General features: G+C 40.4%; 14 non-coding genes across 14 annotated transcripts; 2 read left to right on the forward strand and 12 right to left on the reverse strand.

Annotated features, from left to right (window-relative positions):
* Positions 1 to 235: 235 nt before the first annotated feature.
* Positions 236 to 309, reverse strand: trnan-guu (transfer RNA asparagine (anticodon GUU)). The gene has a single exon. It is a non-coding gene; the product is annotated as a tRNA-Asn (tRNA).
* A 191-nt stretch (positions 310 to 500) lies between these two features.
* On the reverse strand, positions 501 to 573 carry trnak-cuu (transfer RNA lysine (anticodon CUU)). Its single transcript has one exon. It is a non-coding gene; the product is annotated as a tRNA-Lys (tRNA).
* Positions 574 to 1,803: 1,230 nt separating this feature from the next.
* Positions 1,804 to 2,019, reverse strand: LOC141347506 (small nucleolar RNA U3). The gene has a single exon (XR_012357372.1). It is a non-coding gene; the product is annotated as a small nucleolar RNA U3 (small nucleolar RNA).
* Positions 2,020 to 2,986: 967 nt separating this feature from the next.
* Positions 2,987 to 3,127, reverse strand: LOC141284734 (U4 spliceosomal RNA). Its single transcript, XR_012338481.1, has one exon. It is a non-coding gene; the product is annotated as a U4 spliceosomal RNA (small nuclear RNA).
* Positions 3,128 to 3,617: 490 nt separating this feature from the next.
* On the forward strand, positions 3,618 to 3,699 carry trnas-gcu (transfer RNA serine (anticodon GCU)). The gene has a single exon. It is a non-coding gene; the product is annotated as a tRNA-Ser (tRNA).
* A 489-nt stretch (positions 3,700 to 4,188) lies between these two features.
* Positions 4,189 to 4,327, reverse strand: LOC141286728 (U4 spliceosomal RNA). Its single transcript, XR_012339338.1, has one exon. It is a non-coding gene; the product is annotated as a U4 spliceosomal RNA (small nuclear RNA).
* Positions 4,328 to 4,909: 582 nt separating this feature from the next.
* On the reverse strand, positions 4,910 to 4,983 carry trnan-guu (transfer RNA asparagine (anticodon GUU)). The gene has a single exon. It is a non-coding gene; the product is annotated as a tRNA-Asn (tRNA).
* A 191-nt stretch (positions 4,984 to 5,174) lies between these two features.
* Positions 5,175 to 5,247, reverse strand: trnak-cuu (transfer RNA lysine (anticodon CUU)). The gene has a single exon. It is a non-coding gene; the product is annotated as a tRNA-Lys (tRNA).
* A 1,229-nt stretch (positions 5,248 to 6,476) lies between these two features.
* LOC141347511 (small nucleolar RNA U3) lies at positions 6,477 to 6,692 on the reverse strand. Its single transcript, XR_012357373.1, has one exon. It is a non-coding gene; the product is annotated as a small nucleolar RNA U3 (small nucleolar RNA).
* Positions 6,693 to 7,665: 973 nt separating this feature from the next.
* On the reverse strand, positions 7,666 to 7,806 carry LOC141284741 (U4 spliceosomal RNA). Its single transcript, XR_012338482.1, has one exon. It is a non-coding gene; the product is annotated as a U4 spliceosomal RNA (small nuclear RNA).
* A 1,060-nt stretch (positions 7,807 to 8,866) lies between these two features.
* Positions 8,867 to 9,005, reverse strand: LOC141286803 (U4 spliceosomal RNA). Its single transcript, XR_012339354.1, has one exon. It is a non-coding gene; the product is annotated as a U4 spliceosomal RNA (small nuclear RNA).
* A 2,702-nt stretch (positions 9,006 to 11,707) lies between these two features.
* trnar-acg (transfer RNA arginine (anticodon ACG)) lies at positions 11,708 to 11,780 on the reverse strand. The gene has a single exon. It is a non-coding gene; the product is annotated as a tRNA-Arg (tRNA).
* Positions 11,781 to 18,306: 6,526 nt separating this feature from the next.
* trnae-cuc (transfer RNA glutamic acid (anticodon CUC)) lies at positions 18,307 to 18,378 on the forward strand. Its single transcript has one exon. It is a non-coding gene; the product is annotated as a tRNA-Glu (tRNA).
* A 21-nt stretch (positions 18,379 to 18,399) lies between these two features.
* Positions 18,400 to 18,471, reverse strand: trnae-uuc (transfer RNA glutamic acid (anticodon UUC)). Its single transcript has one exon. It is a non-coding gene; the product is annotated as a tRNA-Glu (tRNA).
* Between the last annotated feature and the right edge of the window lie 9,411 nt (positions 18,472 to 27,882).

The following is a 27,882-nucleotide window of genomic DNA, read 5'->3' on the forward strand; positions in this document are numbered from 1 at the left end:
TCAACTAGATGAGCCCCAGAGACAGATCATCAGTAAAGAATGAATCCACATGCCACAGCAAACTCGAGCTGGTGAAAATGTTCACCAAACACCCGCCGCTGACTTCTTTTAAAAGAAGCCAGCTTATTGAAGGTGCACAGGATAAACGCCCTGAGAAAGCTGTGCCTCGCAACCCTAAGAATGGCATAGGCGTTAGTGGACACCTGACGCGCGTGCAAAACACCGGCATTTCACACGTCCCTGGGTGGGCTCGAACCACCAACCTTTCGGTTAACAGCCGAACGCGCTAACCGATTGCGCCACAGAGACAGACATTGCGCATCGGCTGCCGCGGGATCACGGTTGTAAAAGCAAGGGTTAGGGTTAGGGATTAGAATCGCACGTACTAACAGGCTGTTTTGAAAGATGTTTCCGGAGCTCGCAAGATCCACTTAGCCTGTGCGGAGAATGGGCACGCTGGAGCCCGCCACCCTGTTGGGAAGAAAGAGCGCCAACAGAGCCGCCCAACGTGGGGCTCGAACCCACGACCCTGAGATTAAGAGTCTCATGCTCTACCGACTGAGCTAGCCGGGCTGGTTGTGGTCTCCTTCACCGGGTCGGACGCAGTTTTCATCGGCTCCCAAATGACTCAGGCGAAACGGAGGCTCTCGCGTTGTGCAAGACTGTCGAGCCGTCCCGTGGGTAGTGCTTAGAGCAGGCTTAGAGTTTTCTTCTGTCAGTTTTGACCCAATCTGTTATTGGGAAGCGCAGTTTGACCCAGCAGTGTGGGCCAACAACATGTTCTGTCTTGCCGCGTGAAGGCGGTTCAATGCTTTGGTCAGCGTATGGTTGAGATGTGATTTTCCACCAATTTGGGGCACCTTTCTTATGGAAATCAAGGATAAATCTATATAAGGATAAGGATAAATCTTCTATATTTCGGTGGTCTTTTGCAAACACTAGATTTATATGTCAATTCCATCATAACACCGACTGTTACGCAACAGTCCCGGGATCGTTAATAGTTACGCCTCCAGCATTTGCATCGCCCAATCATCGGTAACGTCAGTACATCAGTAAAACAAGGCAAGCCACTGAAGGGACACGGTTAGCTTAATGCTAGCGCTAGCCTGTTACATTGCAGTACAAAAGATATCACTTACCACATAAACAGAGAGATGACTGTGCTGATGATGGTGAATGATGGAGAAATAACTGCGCTGATGATGGCGAATGATTTACAGATCCAGAGTATCACCGAGAAGCAGCTGAACTTGTGTGGTAAAAAGCGCTCCCTCTGCATTATAACTTTACACAGAGCACATGGATCACAGTAATGAGACTAAAATGTCTGCGATACAAAACGGCAGATTCAACAAACCACATATTAAAAGCCGCTAGAGCTCCTAATTAAATAAATATTTTTATCAATGTGCCAGCTATAGAGATGAGCAGCTCTGTGAAACAGCCAATCGGAGCAGAGCTCATTAATATTCATGAAGCTTCCAAAAAAGGCAATAACAGAGCATTTCATTCTAGGGACAAATCCTAGGGTTGTAAATGGTCCTGTAAAACCGTTTCTGGAGATTGTTTGCCCTTTCCTATGCCATATACCTTCTATGCAGATATCAAAGAACAAATTAAAATATTCTCTCAATGCATTTTATGGCAACTTTAAGTTGATAGAACCAGCTGACATCTTATCCTGACATTCTGAATATCAAGGCTGGTGACACCCACCAACAAAAATGTAAAAAAAAAAAAAAAAAATCTCAATCATAACGACTCATAAGATTTTTAATCTGTTATTTACATTTTTCAGAGACCACTCTGACCATACTCTCTTCTTCTATGCTGCTTAAATGCCACACAGAACGTTCATCAATGGTGTGGAGCATATGAAACAAACCATTACCCCACACCCGATTCACGCTCAGAAAAGAGTATCAAAGCTCATCATCGTAGTTTGGGAGACACTACACTTTTGAAACACATTTCCTAGTTAGAAACTATAGAAATGATCCCTGAAAGTATAGTCTTGACCTCCATTTTGCAAAACCAGCTTAGGCGAGTTCTGACACTTTGAGTCTCAGAGATGGTTACAACCTAACAACAGAGATGAGAAAAGTTACATTTGAAACATCATTAGAGTCCTAAAATTTTGTTTGTAATTTTAGTTGGATGCAGTTTTCATTGGCCCCCAAATTACACAGGCGAAACTGAGGCTCTCGCGTTGTGCGAGACTGTCAACCCGTCCCGTGGGTAGGGCTTAAAGCAGGCTTAGAGATTTCTTCTGTCAGTTTTGACCCAATCTGTTTTTGGGAAGCGCAGTTTGACCCAGCAGTGCGGGCCAACAACATGTTCTGTTTTGCCGCGTGAAGGCGGTTTAATGCTTTGGACAGCGTATGGTTGAGATGTGATTTTCCACCAATTTGGGGCACCTTTCTTATGGAAATCAAGGATGATTTCATGGGAAATGGCAAACTGGTGTAGCGTTTGGCTAATAAGCTAAAGCTACAAAGGATGTACCGGTGCCCCGTCGTCCGAGCAGAATCCACATTCGGCCGTAATCGGAGGTTACTACTAACGTTCGATTGTGTCTCATAGGGAGTTTGGCGCAGGGCCTCAGTGGAAAACAGGCCCTCGGCGGCTGAAACAAAAGACGAAGAATGCATCCACATGCACATGAATCAGGAATGTTAAATAAAGAAACCCCGCCGGATGACGAGGTGGTCCAGTGGTTAAGGCGGTGGAAGGCTAATACATTGTGCTCGACACGCATTCGAAGCTTTAGCGCCACTGAGAGGCCACCGGACCAGACAGGCCCAACATGTTTACGATGGGTAACGGTGAGCTGTAATTGCGTTGCAGTTTAACGATACTTGTCTTGAGAACATATTGACAAAACAACAAACCTTCTGGCTCACTATCATCAGCAGACCGTTTTTTTGGCGAGGAAAAAAAAACCTAAACGAAACAAGGCTATATTTCTCAACAAAACTCTAAGCCTCCAGAGAGACTAGCAAAAATTGCCAAAGATAACTGTATTTCAAGTCATCCTGGCGGGGTATTGGGTAAAGTTTTCAACCAGCAATGATCGCGCCTCGGACAAACCTCATAGGCTACAATATTGCCTCTGCGAAAGAATGCAGGCGACGGTCGTGACCTTTTTCTGCACCTACGTGGATGTGAACCGACAAGGTGGTAGCAAGCTTTAAACTGCCGCACAAACAGTCTCCTGCCACGGGTTGCTGCACCGTGTTTCTACGGAACAGATTAGAGGTGTGTAAAAGACGGCTCATTCACTATTCCCTCTGTGCTCAAAACAGCCAGCTGAAAGCACGGCAGCAGCAGCTGAAAAGGTCCGCAGCATGGCCTATCTCGGTCAGCAAGGGGACGGGGTGGCCGAGTGGTTAAGGCGATGGACTGCTAATCCATTTTGCTCTGTGCAATGGTTGGAATCCATTCTTGTCGTTCGGTTCCTTTAGCACTGGACCTTAATCCTGGTCCTAGGGACCCCATGCTAAACTTTTTGTGTGTCCTCCTTATCTAACACACTCAGTTCAGTTCTTTGAGTTCTCTACTAATGAACTGATGATCTGAATCAGGAGTGCTAAATAAAAAATGTCATGTAAAATGACGAGGTGGCCGAGTGGTTAAGGCGATGGACTGCTAATCCATTGTGCTCTGCACGCGTGGGTTCGAATCCCATCCTCGTCGTTCGCCTCCTTTAGCAGTAATCCTCGTCCTGGGGACCCCACTCTGCGCTTTTTGTGTCTTCCTTATCTGACACACTCAGTTCAGTTCACTGAGTGCTCTACTAATGAGCCGATGGTCTGAATCGGGAGTGTTAAATAAAAGGACCACGGAAAGTGACGGGGTGGTCGAGTGGTTAAGGCGATGCAAGGCTAATCCGTTGTGCTAGGCTCACCTTGGTTTGTGTGGGTTTGAATCCCGTCCTCTTCATTTGATGATTTAGCACCACTGAGAGCCCACCAGAACAGACAGGCCCAACCTGTTTACGATGGGTAGCGGTGAGCTGTGATTGTGCTGTAGTTTAATGATACCTGCAGCGAAGTCTTGAGAGCATATTGACAAAACAACTAATCTTCTGGCTCCGGCACGCTATGATCTGTAGACACCTCTTTGACGAGGACCAACAACCAGCCACTCTAACAAAACGAAGCAAAACTTTGTTTTTCAAGAAGCGTCCAGAGAGACCGGCAAAAACTGAGAAGCTGACTGTATTTCAAATCATCCAGATGGGATATCGGGGAAAGTTTACAACCAGCAATGATCACACCTCAGATAAACCACACAAGCTACAACATTTCCTCTGCGATAGAATACCGGTGACGGTCGTGACCTTTTCTTGCAGCTACGTGGATGTGATCCGACAAGGTGATAGCAAGCTGGATGAGCCCCAGAGACAGATCATCAGTGAAGACCTCTTCACCTAGACGGCCATCGACGCAAGACTGTGAAAACCAGATCCTCTCCAATCTGACACTGTGGCAACATGGAACTTTTGCATCTACATTAATATTAGTCTGTTTGTTCTTATTCTGAGGTCACCGTAGCCGCCATATCCATTCTGGATTCCGATTAGATGGTCACTGCAGTCCCCCGGATCCAGTCCGTACCAAGAGCAGATGGTGGATCAGCACCTTCAGCCGAATGTCAGCGGATACCATGTCAACTAGATGAGCCCCAGAGACAGATCATCAGTAAAGAATGAATCCACATGCCACAGCAAACTCGAGCTGGTGAAAATGTTCACCAAACACCCGCCGCTGACTTCTTTTAAAAGAAGCCAGCTTATTGAAGGTGCACAGGATAAACGCCCTGAGAAAGCTGTGCCTCGCAACCCTAAGAATGGCATAGGCGTTAGTGGACACCTGACGCGCGTGCAAAACACCGGCATTTCACACGTCCCTGGGTGGGCTCGAACCACCAACCTTTCGGTTAACAGCCGAACGCGCTAACCGATTGCGCCACAGAGACAGACATTGCGCATCGGCTGCCGCGGGATCACGGTTGTAAAAGCAAGGGTTAGGGTTAGGGATTAGAATCGCACGTACTAACAGGCTGTTTTGAAAGATGTTTCCGGAGCTCGCAAGATCCACTTAGCCTGTGCGGAGAATGGGCACGCTGGAGCCCGCCACCCTGTTGGGAAGAAAGAGCGCCAACAGAGCCGCCCAACGTGGGGCTCGAACCCACGACCCTGAGATTAAGAGTCTCATGCTCTACCGACTGAGCTAGCCGGGCTGGTTGTGGTCTCCTTCACCGGGTCGGACGCAGTTTTCATCGGCTCCCAAATGACTCAGGCGAAACGGAGGCTCTCGCGTTGTGCAAGACTGTCGAGCCGTCCCGTGGGTAGTGCTTAGAGCAGGCTTAGAGTTTTCTTCTGTCAGTTTTGACCCAATCTGTTATTGGGAAGCGCAGTTTGACCCAGCAGTGTGGGCCAACAACATGTTCTGTCTTGCCGCGTGAAGGCGGTTCAATGCTTTGGTCAGCGTATGGTTGAGATGTGATTTTCCACCAATTTGGGGCACCTTTCTTATGGAAATCAAGGATAAATCTATATAAGGATAAGGATAAATCTTCTATATTTCGGTGGTCTTTTGCAAACACTAGATTTATATGTCAATTCCAACATAACACCGACTGTTACGCAACAGTCCCGGGATCGTTAATAGTTACGCCTCCAGCATTTGCATCGCCCAATCATCGGTAACGTCAGTACATCAGTAAAACAAGGCAAGCCACTGAAGGGACACGGTTAGCTTAATGCTAGCGCTAGCCTGTTACATTGCAGTACAAAAGATATCACTTACCACATAAACAGAGAGATGACTGTGCTGATGATGGTGAATGATGGAGAAATAACTGCGCTGATGATGGCGAATGATTTACAGATCCAGAGTATCACCGAGAAGCAGCTGAACTTGTGTGGTAAAAAGCGCTCCCTCTGCATTATAACTTTACACAGAGCACATGGATCACAGTAATGAGACTAAAATGTCTGCGATACAAAACGGCAGATTCAACAAACCACATATTAAAAGCCGCTAGAGCTCCTAATTAAATAAATATTTTTATCAATGTGCCAGCTATAGAGATGAGCAGCTCTGTGAAACAGCCAATCGGAGCAGAGCTCATTAATATTCATGAAGCTTCCAAAAAAGGCAATAACAGAGCATTTCATTCTAGGGACAAATCCTAGGGTTGTAAATGGTCCTGTAAAACCGTTTCTGGAGATTGTTTGCCCTTTCCTATGCCATATACCTTCTATGCAGATATCAAAGAACAAATTAAAATATTCTCTCAATGCATTTTATGGCAACTTTAAGTTGATAGAACCAGCTGACATCTTATCCTGACATTCTGAATATCAAGGCTGGTGACACCCACCAACAAAAATGTAAAAAAAAAAAAAAAAATCTCAATCATAACGACTCATAAGATTTTTAATCTGTTATTTACATTTTTCAGAGACCACTCTGACCATACTCTCTTCTTCTATGCTGCTTAAATGCCACACAGAACGTTCATCAATGGTGTGGAGCATATGAAACAAACCATTACCCCACACCCGATTCACGCTCAGAAAAGAGTATCAAAGCTCATCATCGTAGTTTGGGAGACACTACACTTTTGAAACACATTTCCTAGTTAGAAACTATAGAAATGATCCCTGAAAGTATAGTCTTGACCTCCATTTTGCAAAACCAGCTTAGGCGAGTTCTGACACTTTGAGTCTCAGAGATGGTTACAACCTAACAACAGAGATGAGAAAAGTTACATTTGAAACATCATTAGAGTCCTAAAATTTTGTTTGTAATTTTAGTTGGATGCAGTTTTCATTGGCCCCCAAATTACACAGGCGAAACTGAGGCTCTCGCGTTGTGCGAGACTGTCAACCCGTCCCGTGGGTAGGGCTTAAAGCAGGCTTAGAGATTTCTTCTGTCAGTTTTGACCCAATCTGTTTTTGGGAAGCGCAGTTTGACCCAGCAGTGCGGGCCAACAACATGTTCTGTTTTGCCGCGTGAAGGCGGTTTAATGCTTTGGACAGCGTATGGTTGAGATGTGATTTTCCACCAATTTGGGGCACCTTTCTTATGGAAATCAAGGATGATTTCATGGGAAATGGCAAACTGGTGTAGCGTTTGGCTAATAAGCTAAAGCTACAAAGGATGTACCGGTGCCCCGTCGTCCGAGCAGAATCCACATTCGGCCGTAATCGGAGGTTACTACTAACGTTCGATTGTGTCTCATAGGGAGTTTGGCGCAGGGCCTCAGTGGAAAACAGGCCCTCGGCGGCTGAAACAAAAGACGAAGAATGCATCCACATGCACATGAATCAGGAATGTTAAATAAAGAAACCCCGCCGGATGACGAGGTGGTCCAGTGGTTAAGGCGGTTGAAGGCTAATACATTGTGCTCGACACGCATTCGAAGCTTTAGCGCCACTGAGAGGCCACCGGACCAGACAGGTCCAACATGTTTACGATGGGTAACGGTGAGCTGTAATTGCGTTGCAGTTTAACGATACTTGTCTTGAGAACACATTGACAAAACAACAAACCTTCTGGCTCTGGCGCACTATCATCAGCAGACCGTTTTTTTGGCGAGGAAAAAAAACCCTAAACGAAACAAGGCTATATTTCTCAACAAAACTCTAAGCCTCCAGAGAGACTAGCAAAAATTGCCAAAGATAACTGTATTTCAAGTCATCCTGGCGGGGTATTGGGTAAAGTTTTCAACCAGCAATGATCGCGCCTCGGACAAACCTCATAGGCTACAATATTGCCTCTGCGAAAGAATGCAGGCGACGGTCGTGACCTTTTTCTGCACCTACGTGGATGTGAACCGACAAGGTGGTAGCAAGCTTTAAACTGCCGCACAAACAGTCTCCTGCCACGGGTTGCTGCACCGTGTTTCTACGGAACAGATTAGAGGTGTGTAAAAGACGGCTCATTCACTATTCCCTCTGTGCTCAAAACAGCCAGCTGAAAGCACGGCAGCAGCAGCTGAAAAGGTCCGCAGCATGGCCTATCTCGGTCAGCAAGGGGACGGGGTGGCCGAGTGGTTAAGGCGATGGACTGCTAATCCATTTTGCTCTGTGCAATGGTTGGAATCCATTCTTGTCGTTCGGTTCCTTTAGCACTGGACCTTAATCCGGGTCCTGGGGACCCCATGCTAAACTTTTTGTGTGTCCTCCTTATCTAACACACTCAGTTCAGTTCTTTGAGTTCTCTACTAATGAACTGATGATCTGAATCAGGAGTGCTAAATAAAAAATGTCACGTAAAATGACGAGGTGGCCGAGTGGTTAAGGCGATGGACTGCTAATCCATTGTGCTCTGCACGCGTGGGTTCGAATCCCATCCTCGTTGTTCGGCTCCTTTAGCAGTAATCCTCGTCCTGGGGACCCCACTCTGCGCTTTTTGTGTCTTCCTTATCTGACACACTCAGTTCAGTTCACTGAGTGCTCTACTAATGAGCCGATGGTCTGAATCGGGAGTGTTAATTAAAGGACCACGGAAAGTGACGGGGTGGTCGAGTGGTTAAGGCGATGCAAGGCTAATCCGTTGTGCTAGGCTCACCTTGGTTTGTGTGGGTTTGAATCCCGTCCTCTTCATTTGATGATTTAGCACCACTGAGAGCCCACCAGAACAGACAGGCCCAACCTGTTTACGATGGGTAGCGGTGAGCTGTGATTGTGCTGTAGTTTAATGATACCTGCAGCGAAGTCTTGAGAGCATATTGACAAAACAACAAATCTTCTGGCTCCGGCACGCTATGATCTGTAGACACCTCTTTGACGAGGACCAACAACCAGCCACTCTAACAAAACGAAGCAAAACTTTGTTTTTCAAGAAGCGTCCAGAGAGACCGGCAAAAACTGAGAAGCTGACTGTATTTCAAATCATCCAGATGGGATATCGGGGAAAGTTTACAACCAGCAATGATCACACCTCAGATAAACCACACAAGCTACAACATTGCCTCTGCGACAGAAGACCGGTGACGGTCGTGACCTTTTCTTGCAGCTACGTGGATGTGATCCGACAAGGTGATAGCAAGCTGGATGAGCCCCAGAGACAGATCATCAGTGAAGACCTCTTCACCTAGACGGCCATCGACGCAAGACTGTGAAAACCAGATCCTCTCCAATCTGACACTGTGGCAACATGGAACTTTTGCATCTACATTAATATTAGTCTGTTTGTTCTTATTCTGAGGTCACCGTAGCCGCCATATCCATTCTGTATTCCGATTAGATGGTCACTGCAGTCCCCCGGATCCAGTCCGTACCAAGAGCAGATGGTGGATCAGCACCTTCAGCCGAATGTCAGCGGATACCATGTCAACTAGATGAGCCCCAGAGACAGATCATCAGTAAAGAATGAATCCACATGCCACAGCAAACTCGAGCTGGTGAAAATGTTCACCAAACACCCGCCGCTGACTTCTTTTAAAAGAAGCCAGCTTATTGAAGGTGCACAGGATAAACGCCCTGAGAAAGCTGTGCCTCGCAACCCTAAGAATGGCATAGGCGTTAGTGGACACCTGACGCGCGTGCAAAACACCGGCATTTCACACGTCCCTGGGTGGGCTCGAACCACCAACCTTTCGGTTAACAGCCGAACGCGCTAACCGATTGCGCCAAAGCTGGGGAACAATAGTCTGTTAAGGGGGGGGAAGAAAAGGAAGGAGGGGGGAGAAGGGGGAAAAGAGAAAAAGAAAGAAAAGAGAGAGAGAAAAGAAAAAAACGAGGAGAAAAGAAGTGAAAGGGAATTTTATCTCTTTGTCCTTTAAAGCAATGTTTTTGGAGTGTATATTTACAATAAATTATCTGAAAAAAAAAAATGTTTTCTCTACTTTCCTGTATATTTATATGGGAGTAAGGATGATCACAAGCTTCCCAGTTCATATTACAGTGTTGCCATACATTGAAGTGTTTACTGAATGTTTTATTTATCAGTAATTATCACATAAATGATGTCCAAATGAATGAAATCATTTTTGAAATGACAAATTAATATTTTATAAGATTTATATTACTGATTATTGATATTTTATTCAAAGTTTTTGCACTTTAAATATATTTCGGCTGTAGTTATGTTCTAAAACTTACATATATTACATATCAGCTTTTGCAGGAGCACTCTGAGCGCCTGAAGTTGAAAAAAAAAATAAACTCTGAGCGGAAAAATGCCCAACCTCAGCTCTACCAGCTGAGCTATCGAAGGCACGGATCTGTGAGGTCCCAACCTCGGCCTATTATATTTCTGCAGCTCGACTGCTGGCCAAAAAATGGCTTTCGACGCAGAAAGACGTGCGGACCATTTTGAAGAGGCAAGCAAAGAGGAGCCCGCCTTCCAATACCGGGAGTCGAACCCGGGCACGCCTGGGTGAAAACCAGGAATCCTGACTGGTAGCAAAAAGGAGCCCGCCTTCCCATACCGGGAGTCGAACCCGGGCTGCCTGGGTGAAAACCAGGAATCCTGACTGGTAGCAAAAAGGAGCCCGCCTTCCCATACCGGGAGTCGAACCCAGGCTGCCTGGGTGAAAACCAGGAAGCCTGACCACTAGACCATATGGAAACAGGTCAGTGAAAGCCTTGTCTTTGTAAAAAAAAAAAAAGATTTTAAACTGCATTACGCAAAAATTTGGATTAGGCGGCGATCACACCGAACACGTTTTTGCCGTTGGAGGCGCCTCTTTTGAATGGTTTTCTGGTGGCAGTGTGCGTTCTGCACGCTGTTTATGCGCCACTGGCGCCTCACGTTTTTGCAGGAGCGCTCTGAGCGCCTGAAGTTGAAAAAAAAAAATCAACTCTGAGCGGAAAAATGCCCAACGTCATTCGCGTTCTTTTCCATTGTCCAATCGATTGAATGGAGAGGCGGGTCTTCTGTTGTGGTGACGAAAGTTTACCGTTGCTTAAAAAGTCCGGAGACTGCAAGAAATGGAGGAGAAACCTTTGGTGTCTATTGTGGGTAACCCGGAGCTGTATTATTTATGTTTCTGCTAATATGACAGTTTACTTAACAGCAAAAACTAAGATTTTAGAGCACTCGCGCTATAATCCTTTGATTTGACTGACAGGACAGCTGTTTTTGTCGTTGCTTAAAACTAAAATACGCGTTTGGTGTTTTTATTTAAACCTAAATAAGTTCGTCTACCAGCTGAGCTATCGAAGGCACGGGTCTGTGGGGTCCCAACCTCGGCCTATTATGTTTCTACAGCTCGACTGCTGGCCAAAAAATGGCTTTCGACGCAGAAAGACGTGAGGCCCGTTTTGAAGAGGCAAGCAAAGAGGAGCCCACCTTCCCATACCGGGAGTCGAAAACCAGGAATCCTGACCGCTAGACCATATGGGAACTGCTTAGTGATAGCCTTGTCCGGGTAAGAAAAAAAGATTCGAAAAATACTCATGCCATGCATTTGAAAAAACAAGCGTGGTCTTGCATTGTAACCCGTTATCTCAAGGAAAAACAGCCTATTGCCGATCTGTCAAGGTTCAGAAATGAAAAAAGCATGAGATTAACGATGAAACTGAGACACGCTTTTAACCGGGTAAGTTGCTGATTTTTGGCTAGTTCGGATTTAATTTCGTGTCCAACTTTTCCTCAGAGACCGGGTGGCACGTAGGAATAGGGCAACATTTCGGCAAGCCCGTGACATCAAAACCATACTGCATTACGCAAAAAGCAGAGAGGGAACCAGCCAGGAGTCGAACCTAGAATCTTCTGATCCGTAGTCAGACACGTTATCCATTGCGCCACTGGCCCACCGTCTAGGGTACTTCGTGCTTGCGCCCGACTTGTTGGTTTTCGACGTGACAGAAGCATGTATTGCTGTCTGCTTGTTCTCATTTTATTAGCAGGCCCGCGTCAGATATGCTCTTCCCTGTTGGTCTAGTGGTTAGGATTCGGCACTCTCACCGCTGCGGCCCGGGTTCGATTCCCGGTCAGGCAATGCGCTTTTTCCCCCCTCCCCCCAACGGCGAACTGTGAAATCAAGCTCTGTTGGCCGCTTTCAGATGCCCCCCCCCCCAAAAAAGGTGGGCACGTGAAAAACTACCTCCTTCGAGCCGGAGTCAAACCAGCGACCTAAGGATGTCCAACTCTCCTGCCTACAGTCCTCCGCTCTACCAGCTGAGCTATCGAAGGTACGGGTCTGTGGGCTCCCAACCTCGGCCTATTAAAAATTTGGATTAGGCGGCGATCACACCGAACGCGTTTTTGCCGTTGGAGGCGCCTGTTTTGAATGGTTTTCTGTTGGCAGTGAGCGCTCTGCGCGCTGTTTATGCGCCCCCGGCGCCTCACGTTTTTGCAGCAGCGCTCTGAGTGCCTGAAGTTGAAAAAAAAAAAAAAACTCTGAGCGGAAAAATGCCCAACGTCATTCGCGTTCTTTTCCATTGTCCAATCGATTGAATGGAGAGGCGGGTCTTCTGTTGTGGTGACGAAAGTTTACCGTTGCTTAAAGTAATTGATGTCTTTGTTGATTACTTAACAACACTCTGAAACACCCCCCAACTTTCACTGTAAAACACCTGTGACAAAATCTCACTGAAAGAAAACCTTTGCGTAGAGGCCATTTTCGACTGAGAGAGCAATTCAATTGACAGTGGTTCTCGCAATACTACAGGTATGGTTGTGTTAGTTTTTTTTTTAGTTTTTTATTATACTTAACATATAAAATTATAGTGTATATTATAAAATCATAGCAAGCAAGGAGTCGAACCTAGAATCTTCTGATCCGTAGTCAGACGCGTTATCCATTTTTTTATTTTTTTTTTATTAAGAAATTTCAAACATTAAAAATACAATAAAAGTAAAAGTTTTTCATAAACAAAACATTTTCACTGCACATTCCTTATACATACATTCAGAATTCCAGAATCTTCTGTCAGTTTCCACATCAAATCTTTTAAGGCACAACAAACGTGGGAAGAAAAAAAAAAAAAACTGTTATTGTAAACCCAAATAATTTAATCAGAAAATAAATACAATCATTTTCACATTTAATCGTTTTCACGTTCTGGCAGCGTCCACAAAAGATCCTTTAAAACTTGATAAACTTGAAGTGTAAAGACATGATAAAATTCATTCAATCTGTTTTCACATTTAAAATACCCATGCAGTGTTTTAATGTACAGTTCTGTTTTTCTTTTAAACAAAGTCCAAACATCTAAAACCACTTTTTCATTTTTAGCCACATTTCTTCTTTCCCATATTGCACTTTTCATTAAACTTATCCATAAGTTTATTAACTTTTTGTTTTTTCCCTTCTTTTCCCATCCAAACATCATCACTCTGTCCCATTCCATTACATTTTCGTCCCACCCCTCTGTCAAACCTTTAACCACTTCTTTACATTTCTTTAAAAATCCCTCCAATTCTTTACAGTATAAAAACATGTGTAAAATCCATTCCACTTCTTTTTGGCACACTTTACAATCAATCTTATATAAAACAGAGTCAGTGAAAATCACTTCATGTCTTATAAAATAGTCTAAACATTCCAACTTTATCTCCACACATTTCCCTCTCATGTTTCTCCATATACATTCTTTCTTTAAATCTTTGAATTTTCTTTCCCAGTACTTATTTACAATCGGTTCTTTAAACAAATCATCTCTAAAAACAGCATATAAGATCCTGACAGTACAATCTTTAAACACATGCAGATTTTCCCCCACTCTTACAGAAATGTTTTTGTCTTTTGAGTCTTCTTCTGCATTGTTAACTCTTTCAATCCATTCTTTAGGTATTGCATTCTTTATATCTTCATACTTATTTTCTAATTCCTGTACATTGTATTCTTCCTTTGCTTCCTCCATCGTGTCCACAATATATTGTGTACTTAAAAAAACCTTCTTTAAATTCATATAAGACATCTCTTATTTTTGTGATACCTACTCCCATCCATTTCCTAAAAAACAGTTCTTTCCCTTGTTTTAAAACGTTTTGATTTAAAAACAAAGGTTGGTTTAAAATTGCTTCTCTTCCGCGTGGTTCATACTCAATTTTTTATAAAAACTTTCCCCATGCGCTAAACATTTCTCGGTAAAAATTTGGTAGTCCTTCAGTCATCCACATTTTAGTTTTCATCCACAATACGTCGTCTCCCATTTTAAAATCCCCACATTTGTTCAAAAAGTATATCATTGTTTTCTTCCATTCTGTTTTATTCTCTTCGTTTAAGTATTTTTTTACAACTTTCACTCTTAAAGCATTTTTCCGCTGCTCCACGTCCATTAAATTCAAACCTCCCTTTTCCACCTCTCCTAGAATCGTATTATATGCAATTCTTGGCGGTTTTCCGTCCCATAAAAAATTCATAACACATTTCTTCAGCCTCTTTTCAATCCACACCGGTATATTAATAACATATAAAACATACCATACTTTAGATATCATTAAGACATTCCATATTAAATCCTTTCCCTTCAAGTTTAGTGCTCTCATTTTCCAAAAGTTTAACCTCCGCTCTATCTCCATTATCAGCTGATCCCACATTTCGTCTCTTGTTTTCTTTTCATTTTTCCCCATTAAAATTCCTAAAATCTTCATTTCCTCCACTTCTTTAAAATCAAAACAATCTGTTACAACCATAGCTTTGCCAAATCTCATATACACTGTCTTATCCTCGTTTACTTTACTTCCTGATCCTCTACAGTATTCATTCAAAGCTTTCATGACCTCTTTAACACTTTCCTTCGTTTTAACTATAATTGTCGTGTCATCAGCATATTGAAAGATTTTCCCCTCTACCTCTTTATTTTCGATTTCTATTCCTATTATTCCTTTCTTCTGTTTTATTAATAGTCCCAGCGGTTCTGCCACGAGTGAATACAATAGAGCCGAAAGCGGACACCCTTGTCTAATCGATCTTGTAATTTTAAAACAATCTGTTAAAAAACCATTACATTTAATCTTTGTTAACGCACCTTTATATAAAATCTCAATCCATTTAGAAAAAATCTCTCCAAAACCAAATTCCCTTAAAACATCAAATAAATACTCATGCTCAACCCTATCAAAAGCCTTTTCAAAATCCACACTAATTATATACCCCTCTTCTTTCTTTTCTTTCATGTACCATATCATATCCCTTATACTCATTGTTATATCCACAATGTCTCTTCCTTTGACTCCATATGCTTGGTTTGTCGTAATTATACTCGGTATTACTCCCTTTAATCTATTTGCTAAAACCTTTGCTAAAATTTTAAGATCCGTGTTTTGCATCGTAATAGGTCTAAAATTTTTAAAATCTACTTTTTCCCCTTTTCTTTTATATATCAATTTCATTAACCCCATCCCTGTTCTTTCATTAATTTCTTCTTTTTCAAAAATCTCTTTAAAAACCCCATTTAAAATCATTGTTAAAACTCCCTTAAAACATACATAAAACTCAGCTCCCAATCCATCTATTCCTGGGCTTTTCCTTTTATTCAGTTCTCCTATTGCTCTTTCGATCTCCTCTTCTCTAATTTCTTGATCACACTCTTCTTTATCTTTCTCGTTTACTTTCGTTTTTATCAGCTTTAACAGTTTCTCTTCTTCCTCTTTTTCTACTCCTCTTGCACTAAACAAATCCTCATAGAAATACCTTATTTCCTCTAAGATCTTATCATTTGCTTCTACAATTTCTCCATTTTTTCCCCTTATTTCTTTTATTGTTTCAGCTTTTCCTCTCTTTTTTCTCCCTCTACCACATATTTTGCTTTGCTCCTAAGCCTCGCTCCTTCATATTTATTTTCTTCTATTTCTTTCAGTTTCTCTTCCATTTCTTTTATCTTTTCTATATCTTTGATATCCTTTTTCAATTCCGTTTCCATACTCTCTTTTATTTCTCTTTCTTTGAACCTTTTACACTTCTGTGTTAAACTACAATATTTTATAGAGAACTTTTTTATTAGAAATTTTACGTTTTCCCACCATATTCTTTTATCCTCTTAATACAATTTGTTTTTCATTTCTTTCTCTATAATTTCTTTAACTCTCAATACATAACCTTCATCTTTTAAAATCTGTGTATTTAAAATCCAAACTCCCGGTCCTTGTTGCTTTTTACCCCCGTCCAAGCTAAAAAATAAAAACTTATGGTCACTGAAACTGGTTTCCTCGTACTTAATCTTTTCGATAAGATTCTCCATTCTTCTTTTGCATAAAATATAGTCGATTCTAGTTTGGCATACAAAATTCCCTACTATTTGTCTCCTTGAAAATTCCTTTTTTCTTTCATTTCTTTCTCTCCAAACATCTATTATATTATTTTCTTCCATTAGAATTTTTAAATCATTCCTCCCCATATCTCCTTTAAAAACCATTCCTTCTGCCATATCTTGTTTACTAAAAACAGTATTAAAATCTCCCATCATTATTATTTCCTTGTACTTGTTTACAATATTTCTTAAAACATAAAAAAACTCTTTTTTTTCTTTTCCTTCTCCAGGTGCATGTACATTTACTAAACACAAAATTTTCCCCTCATATTTCATCTCTATCATTAAACATTTACCTATTGAATCCTTATACACAATTTTACTTTCTTTAAACACATCATCCTTCATTAAAAAAGCAACACCTCTCCCAGATCTCCCATCTCCATTGTTATATAAAACTCCTCCATCCCACCTCTTCTTAATATCAAACATCACATTTTGATTCCAGTTTGTTTCTTGTAAGGCAATAATATCTTGGTATTTGCATTTTTCTTGTACTCTCGTAAATTTACCCATATCCATCAGTCCTCTTGCATTAAAACTAACACAATTTAAAACCATTAAAAGATAAAAGAAAAATAAATAAATTAAATCACTTAAAAAAACCATATCATTAGTCCATTTCACTTGCCTCTTTTAATACTTCATATCTGTTCTTCCCTAACTCTTTGTTCATAAGACTTTTCCTTATTCCTTCTAAGTTTGGTTTTACCTTGAGTTTACGCCTTCTTCTATTTGTGATCGCTGTTCTTTTCTCTTTTCCTTCACATGTACTGTTTGAGTCCTCTTTTCCTTCCTTCACTTTTTCCAGTCTTTCAGATGAATCCACTTGTTCCAGTAGTCCTTCCTCCTGCTCCGTTTGCTCTGAATTTCCTTTATCCTCTTTATTTTGGATCTCCTTTAACTGTTCATTGTTTTCTTGTTCCTCCATCATACTCTCTGTGTTCCCATCAGTAGTTCTTTTATCTTCAATCTCTGTCACCCCTTGTAAATTATCATCGCTTGGTTTTTCCATCTCTATCGGCTCTCCGTAACTTTCGTTTATTTCCTCTCCCTCCTCACTCCGTTCTGGCACAGCGTCATCTTCCCCCACCAACGCGTTGTCTCGTTCATGCACCTGCCCGTTCATATGAGTCACGTCTTGCTCAAACCAGCATTCGCATTTAGTTAAAACTTTTTGGCAATCCGGGCATCTCACCGCGTTACACTCTCTCGCAAAATGTCCTCTCTCCTCACATTTATAGCACTTAAAGTCAGGGCAGTCTTTCATGATATGTTCAGGGCTCATACACAGCCGACAGGTTTTAATCTGATGGCTGTGCATCACCCTGAAATACTGAAACCCTTCAGCTGTATCTAGCTTTGTGCTATATGGGAGAGAGGCAACCTCCTTAGGAAAACGAGACTTAATAAATCTCGTTCCATCTTCAATGGTCGTGCCCGGATACACTCGTCTTTTGATGCCCGAAATAGGGGTAACTCCCCACCCTTACAATTTTTCTAAAATCTCTCGATCGTCTATACAGGCAGGTGCATGAACGAAACAACATAGTCTCTATTTTGGAGCCTTTTAACTTCACACATCGTGTCCTTGATTTTTAATCCTTCCACCAACGCCTCCACGTCTTCCACGTTTTCTACAGTCACTTCATATTCTTTGTTTTGCTTTGGTCTTACCGCTAAAATGTTTCCTTTTCCAATCCTTTCCGTCACTGCTTTTATGATGTCCTCCGCCCTCGCGTTCACATTCGAAATATCCACACTCACTGTAGCTTCTTTTAAATAATCCATCTTTGTCCTGTTAATCCTTTTATGACCATCCATTGTATTCCCGTCTCGTCGTCTTCTTTCAGATCCGTGTCCGTCAACCTCTCGCGTTCCTCCAGCCGTATCCATGTCTGTTACCGTGCATCCGTCCGCCATTATGCACCCAAACGAAAACAAACAAACGAAAAAAAAAATGTGCTTAAACACACAAAAACAGGCTTGCAGCCCGACTCGTTGGTTTTCGACGTGACAGAAGCCTGTATTGCTGTCTGCTTGTTCTCATGTTATTAGCAGGCCAGCATTAGATCGGCTCTTCCCTGGTGGTCTAGTGGTTAGGATTCGGCGCTCTCACCGCCGCGGCCTGGGTTCGATTCCCGGTCAGGGAAAGCTCTTTTGCCCCCCCCGCCTTCCCATACCGGGAGTCGAACCCGGGCCGCCTGGGTGAAAACCAGGAATCCTGACCGCTAGACCATAAGAGAACTGGTCAGCGGAAGCCTTGTCCTGGTAAAAAAAAGATTCCAAAAATACTCACGCCACGCATTTGAAAAAACAAGCATGGTCTTACATTGTAACCGTTATCTCAAGGAAAAACAGCCTATCGTTGGTCTGTCAAGGTACAGAAATGAAAAAATCATGAGATTAACAATGAAACTGAGACGCGGTTTTAACCGGATAAGTTGCTGATTATTGGCTAGTTCGGATTTCATTTCGTGGGAACTGGTCAGCGGAAGCCTTGTCCGGGTAAAAAAAAAAGATTCCAAAAATACTCACGCCACGCATTCGAAAAAACAAGCGTGGTCTTGCATTGTAACCGTTATCTCCTGACCGGTAGCAAAGAGGAGCCCGCCTTCCCATACCGGGAGTCGAACCCAGGCCGCCTGGGTGAAAACCAGGAATCCTGACCGGTAGCAAAGAGGAGCCCGCCTTCCCATACCGGGAGTCGAACCCGGGCCGCCTGGCCCCGCGCGGCAGCCGAGAATAGTTTAGCTAAACGGCCCTAAACCGTTTCCCATTCATTCTCAATGGTAGTGCTAAACCACTACGGATGCAATATTCTTTTGTCCACTGACGCTCTAGTGGCACTCTTCCGTGTTTCGTCACCCCGGGAAGTTTGAAGTCGCCATTTTCATACTGACTCGGAGCGTGAAATACAGTTCAGTGAAGATCTGCCTCGTTCAGTTTATTCAGCACATCTATCAAAGGTAAGTTACTGTATTTATATATATTACCTTATAGGTTACGTTTTTGGTGCTGTTAATAATGATGTCCAGTTAGTTGTTGAGCGAAAACGCCCGCTTCGCTCCATTGGTCGTTACTAAACTTTACGACTGCGGTAAAGTTGGTTTTATATTCGCACATTCGGACTTCCGTGTTCAATAACTCTGTTAATCTGCATCAAAAAAAGGCTATTTTTGGTCAAATATCATTACCCAATATTATGAGCACAAACTACAACGCATTTTTCTGCAGAAGTCGGCGTTTTAAAGAAGCTGATAAACACGCTTACCTCTATGGAGTGTCGTGACGTCATCGCTCATCTGAGGGACCATCTACAAATTACGTTTCCATTACGGCAGCCTGCTAACAATTCACTGTCCATGGTACTAAAGTCATCAGCGAACATGACATCAAAGATTTTAAATAGTTACATTTTAAATAGCTGAAACAAATCCATTAACATTAACAACATTTTAAACAATAATAAATGTAAATGTATTTTGTAATTTTCTCATTATAATTTTTTAATTGTACTAACTGTAGTGTCACACGGTGTATCAGGAGTGTTCATTATCTTGATCTTGTCTGTTACAATGAGTTATTTATTCATTTGCTTGGTCAGACACATAACTGGTGTAACACGACAGTGTACTCAAGTAAAAACACCCCATAAGGTGGCAGGTGTTGTCCAGCAAATGCGATATTCATATTTTGTTCTCAATTTATTATAAAACCTACTCAGCTGTGGATGCACAAATACAATAATGAAGAAACATTTATGCTTTATATATATTATATTAGTCATGGAATCCCCGACAGCCCTCTGCAACTGGAGCGGTTAGCCAAGCCTGGTTGTACGAGGGTAGCAGACAGTGCTAAATTCCCTCAAACGAAAGCAAAAGGAATTGAAGACATGGCAAACTATTCAAATGTGTTTTGCAGCATTCAGCAATGTAGCTAATCACAGACACAGAGATCTCTATGAACTAAGATTAGTGACCTTGTCCAACAGCTCATCAGAATTCTCGACCGTGAATCCGACTCGAGCCTGTCTTTTTTTCCCCTTTTCCCAAAACAACTTAGGCCTATACTAATAATAGTTTCAGCTATTAAAATAGTTCAGTTTTTTTATGCATTGGCAATGTGATTATATATCTAGTGTCGTTTTTTATTAAGTAAATTTAGAAAAACGTTTGGAGCATTTTTGTTTGTTAAATATAATTTTGTATAATAAATATAAATATAATAATAATATATAGGGGAGAGCGGGGCACAATAACTTTTTGAATTTCGCGGTTTATGTAAATCCACTTGGTGTTCAGAGTAAAACTTTTATCCACATTATTTTCACACTTGTCTAGTACAAATATATCGCTTTGTTTCATATTTACAGTGTATACGTTTTTCGTTATTTACCTCAAAAGAAAGGAAGTGAAACGTGACAACATGCCCCGTAGGTGGGGTACATTGTAACATCTGAGGGGCACGTTGTAACACGACCATATGACAGCTTAAAATGTTATCTGATCGAATGAAAAAAAATATATACACAACAAACTAAAATATTTTGTCAGTAAAATATACGTGTTAACTTTTTCAAATGAAGTAATGACGTTTTTAAAAAAATAAAAATGATCTAATTTTGGAGTTTGACAATGAACACATCGCAACAATGCTTGGAACGGCCCTGATCGCAACACACAGCTGTACAGTAGTTCAAAACAATGTGGACAAATAGATGAAACACATTTAGACATTCAGAAAAACACACACAGCTCTCATAGAACACCAGACAAATAAACCAGCCAAAATGCTTTACATTTCTTGAAATAATAACTTCTGAACATTAAACATTGATTGTCAGCCTTTATTCACCTGTTTCTTGTGGTTTCTTATCAAAACCCATAAAAGTAAATAGTGTAAATTACACCGCTAATGTCATAGAATAGCATAGTTTAATAACGGCGGGGCATATTGTCACACAGTGTTACAATATTATTCCCCATCTGCAGGAATATAAAACAGGTTAGTGTCTTCTGCTGGTTTGCCAAGCATTAAAGTGCCCCTATTATGCCATGTTAAAGGTAGTTAATATTGTTGTAATAGTCTCTTAAAACAGGTTTACATGTATGCAAGTTCAAAAAACACTTTAGTTTTCTCAAAAATTAGATTTAATTTTACCCCGTTTCTAAATGATTCGTAAACGACTCGTGTGAAGCAGTTCGAAGAATCAGTCTCTCTAAACCCCTCCTTTCCGTGAGCCCTCACTGCTGTGATTGGTCAGATGGTGCAGTCCTTTTGGATTGGTCTACCGCTTCAGCGCAAAACGAAACGCCCATTGGCATAACTGAACGACAGCTGTGGAGACCTGTTAATGCGTAGAAAAGATAGCCTCGATTTTACCCTATCAATTCGAGCCGGAGTCTGACGATGAAACGGTTGAAGTGGCACATAGACAAGAAACTGTTTTGCAAGCACGACTGGAGCAGGACGTTTCTCAGTGGGTGTCATATTATAACTGTGGGAAGTGCTTGCAATTTGCTTTTGTAAGCGAACCGGGCACACCTCTACGTTGTGAACTTCAACACTGTAACGTACAACCCATAACACTGCGTTAAGCCATCGTTTATCATTATCATTACTTAAACTAATAAGGCAGACAGACAGTCAAGCTGCATCAATCACAATTTTTAGACTACATTGCACTCACAGCTGAACAACAGAACTACAGAAACGCAAGTTAGCCGCTTACCAAGACATGTGCGGGGTTGTTACACACCATAACGTACACAAAGACGTATTTTGAACGATCGCTAGAAAATACAATCATCAATTATTAATCATACTTACAGGTAGAAGTTCAGAGGAGCAAGCCGGTCCAAATAAACTGGGCACTGATCCATTTTTTAAAACCAAGCGTTTGGTGAATCTCGCGTTGTAACGTTACTCCCCAAGATTGGAAAAACAGTCATCAGTAAAATGACGCGAACACAACACAAGATTGGAATTGGACTGCTGAGGTGTTGAAAAAATTAATGTTAACCACTCATCCTTGGTAGTTTCATCTTTCGGAAGGGCATATAAAACAAATTCACTCGCAGGGCGTCTTCTTGACATGATGTAACGTTAATCCACGTGAAAATGGTAGGCCTACTGTTTGTGGGCGGGCAAGTTGTTCGCGAAATTGAACGTGGGCGGACATTACGCAAATGTGTAGCTCGTGACGTGTGGCCGTTACAGAAAAAAGATTCGAATTGCTGACGACTCGTTTAGGCGAATGTGAGCCGACTCTTTTTTTTGTTAGACAAAAACTTCATTTATAGTGCACTGTCGGCGTCACAACTTTGCAGATAGTTTATGTTCACATACAGCTACATGACACACTACATGAAATATCATATTTGAAAAGGCATAATAGGGGCACTTTAATAAACTATCCAAACTGATAAACAACAAATTGGAGATTAAAATAATAGCAGAATTGTCTAATTTTAAATGAATACTAAAAACTGAAGTGAAAAGTTTACTTCAGCCAGAAATATACTTTTACTTTGGTAAAATAAATATTCAGAGATATCTTCAAAAGGCTTTTGAATTTTGACGCACTTTTTGCTCTGCATAGTGTTGCTATTGCAACTAGTAAATACTGTAAATTTGGTTATGTTAGCATGTGTGGAAATATTTAAACCACGTTTGTTACAATTAACCCCGCGTTAGGTTGTGCCCCGCTCGATCACCCCTAATGTAGGCCTATGTTTTTTAAGCGCCCAGCAGAAAACTGATCATATTCTGTTTGATCATTTTGCCTTCTCAAATCATCACGACTTGCCTTTAAAAAAATTATAGATATAAAACAGTTCAAGTACTGAACAATTACTTTGAACGTTAAAAATAAATGTGCGCTGTTAGGTATCCAATAGTGTGTGCAGAGACGCATTTCCAAGAGTTTGCTTTGCAGGACATGGAGACGCCAGTGCGATCAGTTGCAATTTTTTCAGTGAAAGCAATTTAAAAGTATCCATGTTATTTGTGTGCACTCAACAAAACACAAACAAAAAAGAAAACAAACATGATGCGCGTTCTGCCGTCGCGTTATTGAACAGGAGCTTCAAAACAAATAACGAAACTCCGCGAAAACATTCCTCACAGACAAGATAAATATATCTATAAAAAGCTTTAAATTATTACTTAACGAAATAAAACAAATTGAAAACAAAAACTCTTTCATTATGTAATCGGTAAATATGAATTTATCTCTAAATACGTGTCCAAAAAGGAGATTGGAGACAGGATCTTTGCCACACTGACTCAGAACACACTAGATTGTTAATAAATATTTCAGATATGTCCTTACTCTTTGTGGCAAGTTTCAGCCTATTGCATGCGCTTAAACGTAGATCTCTTTGTGTGCTGAAGGACAATAAACGCCGTCCAAACTGGTCTCAAAAGCTAAGTGAAGGCTTGTGTTCTTTCCCCCAACATAAAAAATATCAAATATTTCTAAAATATGTGTAAAATACAAAAATAATGAGAAGCCTAAAACAAGAGGCCTGATGCCTGAACTATGATTTGAAAATAGGCCTGAAGCCCAAGCCTAGGGGTGTTAAAAAAGTCGGGATTGTGGTCCCAGGCTGAAATGCAGCGCTCTAATGCACTGCAATACTGTAGTGCATTGTTTTAATGCTTACAGCCCATGTGAGTGTGTGTGTGTGTGTGTGTGTGTGTGTGTGTGTGTATATATATATATATATATATATATATATTACATACATATATATATATATATATATATACATACACACACACACACACACACACACACACACACACACACACACTGATAACACATACTTTCTCACAGTCAAGAATGAATGAGAATCAAGAATAATTTGATGGTAGTTTAGTAACAGAGAAGAACCTTATATATATGGTCTTTGTGAGGTTGTCAAAGTCAGCAAAATATCACTGTTAAAAATTGCTGTTAATTTATGGCAGTATTTTAACAGTATAATCCTGTTATATTCAAAAGCAGTGCTTTTTTTACAGTTTTTTTATAAAGTTTTTTTTTTTACAGTTACACATTTATTTTACAGTATTTTACTGTATTTGTTGCATGAAGGAAAGAAAACAGTACTTAACAGTATTTTTGAAACAGAAAATGTCAGCGAGCACATAAAGTTCACTCGTCTTTATACTGTGACTTAACCGGTGAGTGCACCTTTGTCTTGCTCCTTTTACACAAATGCATGTTTGCAATTGCAAATAACTGCAATAATTGTGGGTGCTGATACTGTAACTGTTTTATCTGTCCATTTCAGTGATAAACTGGTCAATGTGCCAAGATAGAGTGGAGCTGGATTTCTGATTCAGATATTCCACGATTATAAGGTGAGTTCTATCAAAGATGATATACTATAAACTCTTCTGCAATGTAAGTAAGCTTTTAAACACTGTAGCAACAAAGTCAGATTAATGTCTCTGCATGCTGAAATTATCAAAATCTCGTCTGCTAATTTTAGCTTGCTATCTTATCATTTATTGTCTAATATACCTTCAATATAGACCTTCAATGTTGTGTTTGTTCTGACTTGTACATAACCGTATTCTGAGGGGAGTTTTTCTTAGTGTTGCTGTTTTGTTTCTTTTGTCATGATCTGGGCTGTGGGGCTCCCCTCAGCCACCTGAGGTCGCTGTTTTCCCTTCCCTGCACTACACATCCCTAATTGTACACTCCTGTCTAGTCATTAGCACTGATTACACTCACATCTGTCCACAATTATCTGGTCTATAAGAACACTCATTTCCCACTACTCATCCTGGCTGCATTGTCTCCTGTACTGTCTTCGTGTGTGTTATCCTGACTCCTTGACCGTGTTCCTGTTTTGTTTATTTTTGATCTTAGATTCTTGTCATGCTGTGCCGTGTTGGCCTTTTGCTTTGTTTGTTTATTTGTTTAATTAATAAATATCCTTTCCCTGCACCTGGACCCAGACCCTTCCTTTTATTCACGTGACATCTTTAATGTTGGCTGTATTTTGGATTGCTTCCAGCAATCTGTGAGGGCATCCAGCCAAGTTTTCTGTCTGGGGTTGCTGCTGTTGCTGAGTACCAAGCTGAGGCTGCATGCATGATGGAATTCATTCAGTGGTTAGATGCTTAGATTCATATATTAATTTCTCTTCACATTCTCATTATAAACACTAATTCTGAATGTACGCATTTGTTTTTCAGGCGGATCATTGGTATAAATTCTGAAAAGGGCACCAAGGGTGGACAAGTCCTATCAAAGCAGACGGGAAAGGTCGCCCACAGTTTTGGATCAGTAAGATTTTGAATCCTTTTTAAAGGAGACTTTTCTACTCATCAAGGGTGCATTTATTTGATTTAAAAATACAGAAAAAAAATACTATTGTGAAAATAGTTGTTTTCTATTTTAATATTCTTTAAAATATAATGTATTACTGTGATGCAAATCTAAATTTTCAGCATTGTGTCACATGATCCTTCAGAAATCTAATATGCTGATTTACTGACAGTGTTGCAAACAGTTGTGCTGCCTATTTTTTTGTTTTGTTTTTCTGAAACCTGTAATATGTTACTTTATAAATAAAATGTTAAAAAGAAGAGGATTTATTTAAAATAGAAAACTTTAGTAACAATAAACACCTTTTTCAAAGTTTGGGGTCAGTAATTTTCTTTAGAAACAGGTGTGGGATCAGGATACCATCAAACAGACAGAAGAAATAAAGTCATGAAGATCACTCTAAAATAATTAAATCACAATTCTAAAAGAAATAAAATGTATTCACATTGTGCTTAGTAGTTATTTATTGCAATATTTGGCATTATTTGTTTAAGATTTATTTTGTTTATTTAGTCCTTATTTTTTCGGTAATATTTTATGTTGATGGTCCCTTTTGAACATTCTGTTGACAATAAGTAACGTGGCACCTCAACACACTCTCAATAGAGTATTAGTAGACAGTTTAATTAATATCTGCTAACTCTTTATTGTGATGGTCTTTCAACAGATAATCTACTGACTATAAGTAACTTTGCAAGTACATGTCAAGTTAATCTAACCCTAAACCTACCACTCTACTAGTACTCTACTAACACTCCAGTGAGAGTTAGTGGATATGTAGGTTCAACTTTACTTATAGTCAACAAAATGTGTTTAAATATTCAAAGAAGGAATTGCTTGTAATGTTCATATTAATCTGAGAATTAATATGAACATCAAATGGCAACTTCTCGTCAAGCCATATTCCTAGATATTTATAAGCAGCATCTCTTTCGCCATCAACTGAAAGAATAAATAGAGTGGTGGTCATAGAACAACTATGTGTAAAAATAATGTATTTAGTTTTATTTGTATTTAAAGCTAATTTCAGATCTAAAGCTGTAAAGTACAAAAACACTCCCGAAGGATTGTAATAGCTTGAGATAATGAAGATGCAGTTGAGTAAATAATTGTATCGTCAGCATAAAAATGAAACTTTGCAGATGTTATTCCTTACCTAAAAAATAAAATGGAAGGAAAACTAAATCTAAATCTTATCAGCCTCTCTTCACAACATGTCAGTAATTATTTTGTATAAAGTGATATTTTTAAGAACAGTTAAATGCTAATACATATTTAATATTTAGGGTTATCTCAATCAGAGGTTGGTGCAGATTAATGACTGTCCATGCCAAGGGCAAATGACCAAATACAGACATTTTCCTGTTTCTTAGAAAATAAGTTTTTTAAAGATTAAAATACACAATACATGCAATACATGTATGTATGAATGAATGAATAAATAAATGTAATGTAATGTAATTGCAATCTATTCAGAAGTCAATAAAGATAAGATAATGTTACTGGGGTCGTTTCAACCCGCTGACATGAAAACCCACCTGCAGCAACAGTGTAAAAAAAAAATAAAAAAAAATGCAGACTTGGCAACACTGATGTTAGCGCAACAAACTCTAGTTATACAACACAAACTTTCATTTACAAACCATTGTAAAGTTTTCTGCATTTTTATGAACCTGTTAGAGTTTCATGTATCGTTATTTTGACCATTTAAAACAATTCATACAAGAGCACTTCAACCTGTTGTCATTATATGTACCCATAGCCTAACCACAAGGTCTACACTTCACCATAATGGTAACCTTAATAATTGACCAACAAAAACTTTGACTTTTAAATGTCAAATATAACAACAAACAACAAACTTTACTAAGTCTTTCCCCCCCCCCCCAAAAAAATAAAATAAACCAAAAACAAAAAACATTTAGGCCTCTGGTCCAGCCCTATGCAAAGCATGCTGGGAACTAAAAATCCACTGCTTCCAAGTTTCAGTTATGTTGGTTTTGTAGTGTTACCGTTGTGGTGAAGAGTAGAGCCTGTGGTTAGATTGAGGATGGACAGCATAAATGTGAAACTACATGAACAATGTGTGGTTTGATTAGTTATAAGTATATGCGTAATGTGAGTTTGTAAAATTGTTTAAATTGCTGCTGCTTACAAAAAATTTTTTCAACAACAAACATCAAAAACTTGTTACTCAATAGAGCATATACTTTTTCTAGTTTCAATACCATGTTCAAGATGAGTGTTTGTTCATGTGTGCATGTGTATTTAGCAAGTTCAGTAACTTTAAACCATTAGAGTTTTATAC

This window comes from Garra rufa, chromosome 1 (assembly GCF_049309525.1).
Source record: "Garra rufa chromosome 1, GarRuf1.0, whole genome shotgun sequence".
Classification (NCBI taxonomy): Eukaryota; Metazoa; Chordata; class Actinopteri; order Cypriniformes; family Cyprinidae; genus Garra; species Garra rufa.